Raw genomic sequence first — 9,521 nt, 5'->3', positions numbered from 1 at the left:
AGTTTTGAGAAATAATTTTTGAGTATTTGAGGAACGAAAATTACAAAATTTTATGCATTAATTTAATCTAAAAAAAATTTTTTTGAATGGCTTTTTTTTTCTTTTTTTTTATGTCATAACGGGCAACTGGTCTGGTGGTCCACCTGATGGTAGGCGATCACCACCGCACATGAACAGAGCAGAGGTAGCGCCTCTGCGAATGCGCTGTCCGCTTTTATGTAAGGGAAAAGGAAAGGAATAGGAGTTTATTGAGAAACTAGCTGTCCCGGCGAACTTCGCAACGCCATAGAATATTGATAAAGATATGTTATGGAACCCTATTTTTTTCCAAAATAAAGTATAGTCTATGTTACTAGTGGATAATGTAGCTTTCGAATGGTGAAAGAATTTTTAAAATTGGTCCAGTAGTTTTTGAGCCTATTCATTAGAACCAAACAAACAAACAAAGTATTCCTCTTTATAATATTAGTGTAGATACAATATATAATCAATTTTAATTACCTTCAGGGTGCTTAATTATTTTGTTATAAATTAGTTTAGTGACAGAAATGTAAAATTAGAAAAATCGAATGAATATAATCGAAAATCAAATGTAACTCGATTGAATTAGATTTCGATATATTGTTCTTAACAATTAATGCTAACTTAAAATATAAACACGGTCTTAGAACTTTTCACGTTCACTGAGAAAATTGTTTTTTGATGAATACATATATGGCATATATACATGTACGACCGCCTCCTTGGTACGGTGGTTAAGGCGTGAGCGTAGAATTGAGGGGACCTGGGTTCAAGTCCCGATGGGGACGGACAAAAGAGAAGTCTCGGTCTGGCAGGACACAGAAGGCTGATCACCTACTTGACCATAAAGAAAATCTATCAGTGAAACAGATGTATATCATCTGTCCCATACCCCACTGGGGGCCGTGGGACTTTACTTTTTTGTTTTTTATGTAACGCCTATCGGGGAGTAAGTCCCCTGTTTATTTCGTTATCAAAACGATAAAATATTTCACGTACTACTGATTTGTCATTACGTTAAATGGGTTTTTGGTGATTTTCCGTTTTATTTTTATTACTATTTTAATAATTATTCAATAAAAGTACTTACCTTGTTGATTGTTGCCAAATAAACCTGTAAATATTACAATAATCTACTATATAAAAATAAGTCAGGTTTTCCTTCCTGACGCTATAACTCCAGAACGCACGAACCGATTTCCACGGTTTTGCATTCGTTGGAAAGGTCTTGGGCGTCGTGAGGTTTATAGCAAAGAAAATTCCGGAAAAATTTCAACAGAAAAGCGGGAAAAACGAAGCCATCTGGTGGCGAAACGGAGTTCGCGGGGTTTGCTAGTTATAATCTAAATACATATAACTCAAAGGTGACTGACTGACATAGTGACCTGTCACCGCACAGCCCAAACCACTGGACGGATCGGGCTGAGATTTGGCATGCAGATAGATGTTATGACGTAGGCGTCGATTAGTAGGATTTTGATAAATTGTATCACCAAGGTAATAAAATAGAAGATGAAAGTTTATTAAGACCGCGAAGGCAAACTTGCGGGCAACAGCTAGTCCTACTATCCTATCCTACTAATATTGTAAATGCGAAAGTTTGTAAGGATGTGTGTGTGTTTGTTGCTCTTTCACACAAAAAGTACTGAACCGATTGCAATGAAATTTGGTACGTAGACAACTGGACAGCTGGAATAACATATAGGCAATTTTTATCCCGATATTCCTACGGGATACGGATTTACGCGGGTGAAACCGCGGGGCGTAGCTAGTTATGTTATAAAGTAAAATTTCAGCGTCACTCGCGTGGTAAAAATTAGGCTATGTAACCAGTCTATAATCTATCTTTGTATCTAATTTCATACAGATACGATAAGCTGTTCTCGCGTGGAAGAGTAACAAACATCCATACATCCATCCATTCATACTTACAAACGTTCACCTTTATAATATTTGTAGGATTTATCATTTTTAATATACTGCATTATACAGTTTAAGTAAATATACTCAATGCGTACCACTACATAGTATAAAACAAAGTCGCTTTCTCTGTCCCTATGACCCTTTGAATGCTTAAATCTTTAAAACTACGCAACGTATTTTGATGGAGTTTTTTTTAAATAGATAAAGTGATTCAAGAGGAAGGTCTATATGTATAATAACATCTATTTAACTACAATGAATTAAAGCTATTAGGAAATATACCAATCAAATGTAACTTACCAAATGTAGGTGACGCCATGGCAACCGCGAAGACCTAAAAAATATAATTCACTTCAACAAAAGCTTATAAGAATATTTAAAAGTGTGTTTCATTGTAATTTTAGATGACATATAATAACAAATATTGTTATATTGGCAATTACTGGGTTCTGGCAGAGTAAACAGCGTCATGAGTCAAATGACATATAAAACTGAACCTGGACCTTTTCACAGCTAAAAGACACAACAGCAACCCATTTAGATTTTACGCTATTTCTTTTTTTTACATTGTCGTGTCTGTGTTTATGTTATTTCTTATTTCCTGTATAATGTTCAGTGTTTTGTCTTTTTTGTTAGTTGTTGTGTGTTCTTGATTGTGTATATATGTATGTCTATGTCTTTTTCATTATATAATTAAGTCTCTTCATTGTCTGCAGTTTTGACTCTGTCGTAGACGCCTTAACTTTGCACTGGATTATTCCTTAAAGCTACATTTATTATTATCATTATTTATTTCACCTATTTGTATACTACACTTTATTCTATGTATTTAATATTATTTTTCTCGCTAAATTATAACGGTATTTATTTAATTATTTCTACCCTCTAATGGTGTTGGCAGAATATCAGCGTCAGGGTCCCATTGACTCTGACATTTATGCTGAGCCAAGACCCTTTTTAAGAACACAGTGCACATAATTATGTCTCCGTCCTTTTTTTTCCTCTCTATGTTAATTTTTCTTCGTGTAATCGTCTTATTTTGTAATTGTCATGTATTTAATGTGTTCTTTTAATAATTAATTATCTATCTATCTACGTCTAAAAAATGTGAACTATTTAACAATGAAACCGTATTTTCATTGTTTTAAGCAGTTCTTCAAACTGCGGGTATAAAAAATAGTTTATTTATCAGACAACCGAACATATAAATAAATAAATAAATAATAACATTTTTTTAATATATGGACACGATTCTTATAATTATAAGCAACTGTTAGAAACATTAACAACATATTTTTTTTTTATTTTTCATAGTTAGCTAGCGTTCATACTTCATTAGTAGCTGTTAAACTATGCGCTACTTAGGTAGTGATAAATATATAAATATAGATAAGATATACGTGATAAATATAGGTATTAATTGAATTTATTTTACGTGTAAATATATTTCTGTTTTAACCTACCATCTATTCGATATATCACTTCTACAGAGAACAAAATTAAGAAGGTAAAACGAACGAAATATTATAAAAGAATCGCTTTCAAAAATGACAATTTTTTTTAGTCGGTATAACGCAATACACTTGTTAAAATTATAAAACCTAATCGGCGATAATTAAATAAATAATGAATTTTAATTTATAAAGTGCGATTAACATATTTTATATATGGCCAACACAAGCTAGTATCATAATAAAAAATAAAACAAAAACGTTAGTTTTTTTACGCCTTCCAATTGACAGAAGCAGACGAAATTTAAACGGAACCACGCGCCACAGCTTTCAAATAAAAAAAAACATAAAATACAGTTCACCGCAAAAAATGTTGCAACCATAAAAATAAAACTTAATTTAATATAATTAAAATAAACGTAATTAATAACCTATTTAAGATTATGAATTTAATTTAATAGAATTAAAATAAATGTCTATTTGTTATTTGTAATTACAAATATAAATACTCACAGTCAATAAGCAGAATACTATAGCCTTCATGATGCAGTTTTTGCGATTGTATAATGCAATAACGTAATATAATGACTATTTATACTAATTTTAACAATGCAACTTGTGCAAATGACAAATTGCATTGTACTTTCATCCTTCATTTGTACTTAATAATTATGTAATTAATGATTTATAACATGCTTATTGAATACTGATATTTTTTTGCCCGAACCGTAGTGGTACAGCGGTTAGTACCTTGGGCTTAAAGGAGTCGGGGTTCGAGACCAGGCGAGCGTGCAAGCAATATATTGTTTTTTCAATTTATCTGCATATTTACACATCACCACTGTTCGAAACGGTGAAGGAAAACGTGAGGAAACCGGCATATCGAAGGACCAATAGTTCGTCGACATGTGACATCTGTCAACCCGCACTTGGCCGGCGTGGTGGATTATGGTCTGAACCCTCATAGGAGGCCTGTGTCCCAGCAGTGGGAACATATATGGGCTGAGCATGATGATGATGTTTTTCCCAAAATTAGTTATGATTATTTTTATTATATTGATATAAACTTATGTTTATAATCACTACTGCCTTTTTGCCCACGGCTTCGCTCGCGTAATTAAATAAAGATTGCGAATCTTGTCGCATATTTCCCGTGCCCTTGAAAGTTTCGTTAAAAACTATCCTATGCCCTTTCCTGGATCTATCTCTCGTCTTTTCATCTATATCAGTGGTTTAGTCCGGAAGAAGAAACGGGCAGACAGAATTATTTTCACATTTATAATGCACTAGCTAACACGGCAAACGCTGTTCTGCCTTACTCTTATCATTTAGGGGTATGAAAAATGGATGTTGACTTATTCTCAGACATACCCGATATGCACACAAAATTTAGTGCAAATTGATCCACCCGTTCGGAGGAGTTTGGTAGCTAACATTGTGACACGAGAAATACTATCCTACTATCCTACTTCTTCTATCTTCTAGTCTTCTATCCTCCAATATTATAAATGCGAAAGTTTGTAAGTGTGTGTGTTTTTGTTGCTCTTTCACGCAAAAACTACTGAACCGATTGCAATGAAATTTGGTACGTAGCTGAACAACTGGAATAACATGTAGGCAACTTTTTATCCCGATATTCCTAGGGGATAAGGAATTATGCGGGCGAAACCGCGGGGCGCAGCTAGTATACTATAAATTTCATTGCAATCGATTCAGCAATAACCAACATACATATACATACTAGTCCAAGAAAATGGGTAGGGTAAACGCGAATTTTGAGATTAAAACTTGAATTTTTGATATAATTTACTTTGAGGAATCTAAAAACGAACTGTGCAAGTTTTTTTTAAATTCACCCCCGAGAAGGGGTGAAAAAAAATAAATAAAGTCGTTTTTTTGAAATTTTGGCGAAACCGTAAGTGTTAGAAAAAAAAAGTTATATACGTCAATCGTCACAAACTTTCGCATTTGCAATATTAGTAGGAAGGACAAATAAATATGTCTAATTTTGTATTAACTTGTTAAGTTTATGATATTATTTTTGTTTATTAACACTAGATGGCGCTGCTCGTGTTTAAGTCGCGCTAGCGAAATAGTTTCATCACTAAACATAAGAAATCACGGTATTTGCCTTTTGTATGAGTAAATAAATAGTTATATTAGTGTTGAGTGTTTTAGTGAATCCCGCGAAACTTCAAATCTTTACTATAATAAGAATTAAACCAAATAACACCGCATAATCACAGTTAGCAGAATATTTATAGCTTTTGCCCGCGGCTTCGCACGCGTTACATTCTGAGTAAAACATCTATCCCTACACCGTGAAGATATCCTACTATCTTAGAAATATCTTAATTCAGTAACAAACACTGGGAGTCGAGCACGCTTCGGCACGAATGTGGCCAGCTCGCACCGGTGAAGTACCACACCCCCACAGAAAACCGGCGTGAAATAGTGGCATGCCACTGTGTTTCGTACGGTGAGTGGGGGAGCCGGAGGCCCGTTTCCTTTTCCTCACCCGTCCTAGCCCATTCCATCTTTCCAGTCGTTAATCCTTTCCTTTTCCCTTACCCCATAAAAGCGGGCAGCGCATTCACAAAGGTACTTACACCTTTGCGAATGTTTATGGGCGGTGGTGATCGCTTACCATCCGGCGAACCACCAGCTCAGCTGCCCGCTATGACATAAAAAAACAGTACAAATTAAAAACTTTTTAACGGATTTTAAACGCGATTTATTCATTATAATTATTATTAGTCTCCCCGTGACCACGCTCGCTGTAAAGTGTTCGAAACGTCGGGTTAATAATATAACGAATAAATCGCGTTTAAAATCGCGTTAAAAAGTTTTTAATTTCCAAATGTATAATACTCGCGTAAAATCAAACACAAGAAAATACTCAGTAACAGTATTTCACCACTATTTAATGGACGTTTTTATATGAACCTTTCAAAAGAATCACTCTATCAATTGAAAAAACCCCATTAAAATCTATTGCAAGATAAAGAAGCAGTCTTGGCTCAGACGTGAGAACCTCGCACTTCAAAATCGATAAGTCCGGGTTCGAAACCGGGCGAGCGTGCAGGAAATTTATTGATTTTTCAATTTATCCGCACAAGTGGATAACATCACCACTGCTTGAAGGAAAACATCGTGAGGAAACCGGCATGTTCAAGAATTAAAAAAAGTTCGACGACATCTGCCAACCCGCACTTGGCCGGGGTGGTGGATTATAGCCTGAACCCTCATAGGAGGCCTGTGTCCCAGCAGTGGGAACATATATGGGCTGATGAATAATGTCCTTTAAAGAGGCTATCCAACTTAGCTCATAGAGTCTTGCTATTTTATTTAGATTTTCAATACGAATTAATTATGTAGCATTTAAAATATTGACATGCTATAACAGTAAATGAAAATTTAAAAAGCTATCGTCCCAAGTTTGAGTTGGCGGCCATCTTTGAAATTTGTCATTATGTAGAAATAGCTGGGCCCCGCGTTTTCACCCGCGTGAGTCCGTATCCCGTAGGAATATCGGGATAAAAAATTGCCTATGTGTTATTCCAGTTGTCCAGCTATCTACGTGTCAAATTTCATTGCAATCGGTTCAGTAGTTTTTGTGTGAAAGAGTAACAAACATGCACACATCATTACATCCTTTCGCATTTATAATATTAGTAGGATTAGTATGATAGGATAGATAACATGTAATTTACAGGTTTCACCCCAATTACATGTTTTGGTTGCATAAAAAATATAGAAATGTAATACAGCTTTAATTTAAAACTAGAGTATTGTTTTAAAATACTTATATATAGTCTAGTATTGTTTTAAAAAACCTTATATAATCATATGAAGGAATTGTAAAAAAATATTTAATCCGCCACTATTATTAAATCCACGTGGTTCTGCCTTTGACCGATTTTCATGACTCATTCTTTTGTTAAATGGTAGTTCATCATCATCATCAGCCCATATATATTCCCACAGCTGGGACACAGGCCTCCTATGAGGGTTCAGGTAATCCAGCACGACGGCCAAGTGCGAGCTGGCAGATGTCACATGCCGTCGAACTTTTGATTCTTCGACATGCTGGTCTCGCGATTTTTTCATCACCGTTTAAAAGGTGATTAACACATAATTATAAAAATAAATCTTCCACATCATCTACACATGAACCACATGACAAGTAACAGCTTTTACATATAAAACGAATTATCATAATCGCTTAACTCGGTAAGAAGTAATGAGGTAACAAACACAAAAAAAACAGCCGAACCTTTTTTTTGTAGTCGGTTAAAAACAACATAAACTATAACGGCTTGAATACATATTTTTTTTTATATAATTATTCATATTTAAACATTTTGTTCCTCTCTTTTCTTCTGACTCTTCTTATTTCTTTTTCTAATTACTTTGATATTAATCAATGAAAAGTCCATACGAACACGATTCAACCGTGACGTTTGCACGCTTCGTGTGCAAAGAGCCTAAAACTAAAGTATTTGCTGTTTGTACAGATGTTTCACGAAAAACACCTTTTATTATTCAAATTGTTTAATAAACAGCTATTTTTGTAACCATGTTATAAAATTTTATATTTAAATTAAAACAAATTTAATAAATACGAAATGTATGTATGTAAGACTAGTTGCGCCCCGCGGTTTCACCCGCGTAAGTCCGTATCCCGTAGGAAGATCGGGATAAAAAGTTGCCTAAATGTTATTCCAGTTGTTCAGCTGTCTACGTACCAAACTTCATTGTAACCGATTCAGTAGTTCTTGCGTGAAAGAGCAACAAACACACACGCATCCTTACAAACTTTCGCATTTATAATATTAGTAGGATAGGATTATGTCGTAATGGAAGAGTAATATTTAGTGATTTCTTAAATTATGTAACGAACCTTTGCTAATATATATATTTTGTTTTGTTTTAATGTGCCAATCACAGGAACGACTGGGCCGATATGAGTGAACTTTGATAGAGAAACAGTTTGAGATGAGATAGAGTATGGGACTCTAGGAAAAGCGGGAACAGAACCCGGTTCTGGCAATCTCTTCTTTGAATTCTGACCTTCCTCCTGATCTGACCTTGAATATTCAATATTAGAATAAATTATACCTCCTCAAAGCACTAACTGCAAGCAGTATTAAAAAAATTAAAAAGCAATGACTATTTACATTTTTTATTTATTACGCTTCAACAAAAATTTTACAAAAAACTTAAAAAAATATATTAATAACAAGATAAAAAAGAGTACAATTTGTTGGGCGGCCTTATCACTCAGAAGTGATCTCTTCCAGGCAAGCCTTAATTTACTCTAACACAACTGAATATTCGGGCATTCGCAAATGTAGGCAATAATAAAATAATAAAAATGTAGGATATTAGCTATACGTAAGCGAATGTTTATCGATTGTTCTATTTCCTAGAGAATTACCAATGTAGAGACTATCTACAATAACGTATGAATGTCTTATAAGCAAAATCAACCCCAGTTAAATAAAAATAATGATATTATAATTTACTGCATCTAAACATTATCTCTCTTGACCGCCTCCTTGGTACAGTGGTTAACGCGTGAGCGTAGAACCGAGGGGTCCTGGGTTCAATTCCCGGTGGGGACGCACAAAAAAAAAATGTCTCGGTCTGGCAGGACACAGAAGGCTGATCACCTACTAGTCCCTAAAAAAAATCGATCAGTGAAACGGATGTACATCATCTGCCCCATACCCCACTAGGGGACACGGGACTTCACTATACACATTATCTCGAATTGTGGGAATAGATAACAAAATAATCGAATTACATTAATGACACATTGCACACAATCAAGATGGCCGACTGTCAAAATATTTGACAAACAAAAGGGCGCGAAATAATTTGGGATTGCAATCTCATGTTACGGCCAGATAGTAAAGCAATTATGCGATACTGAATTGGGAATAACAATAAAATAAATGATAGGGGTGGGCGGTAATTTGAAAAGTGTGGTTTTTATTTTATGTGTTTATCTATTATAATTATAATCGTGTTGAGGGGTATTTTGAGGGATATTATTTAATATACATTAAATTATAAAATATAATTGTGTAGCTATCAATACGAATAATATATCATACATAA

Source organism: Zerene cesonia, unplaced genomic scaffold (assembly GCF_012273895.1).
Source record: "Zerene cesonia ecotype Mississippi unplaced genomic scaffold, Zerene_cesonia_1.1 Zces_u003, whole genome shotgun sequence".
NCBI lineage: Eukaryota > Metazoa > Arthropoda > Insecta > Lepidoptera > Pieridae > Zerene > Zerene cesonia.
The sequence above is the reverse complement of the archived record's forward strand: the minus strand, read 5'-3'. Positions refer to the sequence as shown.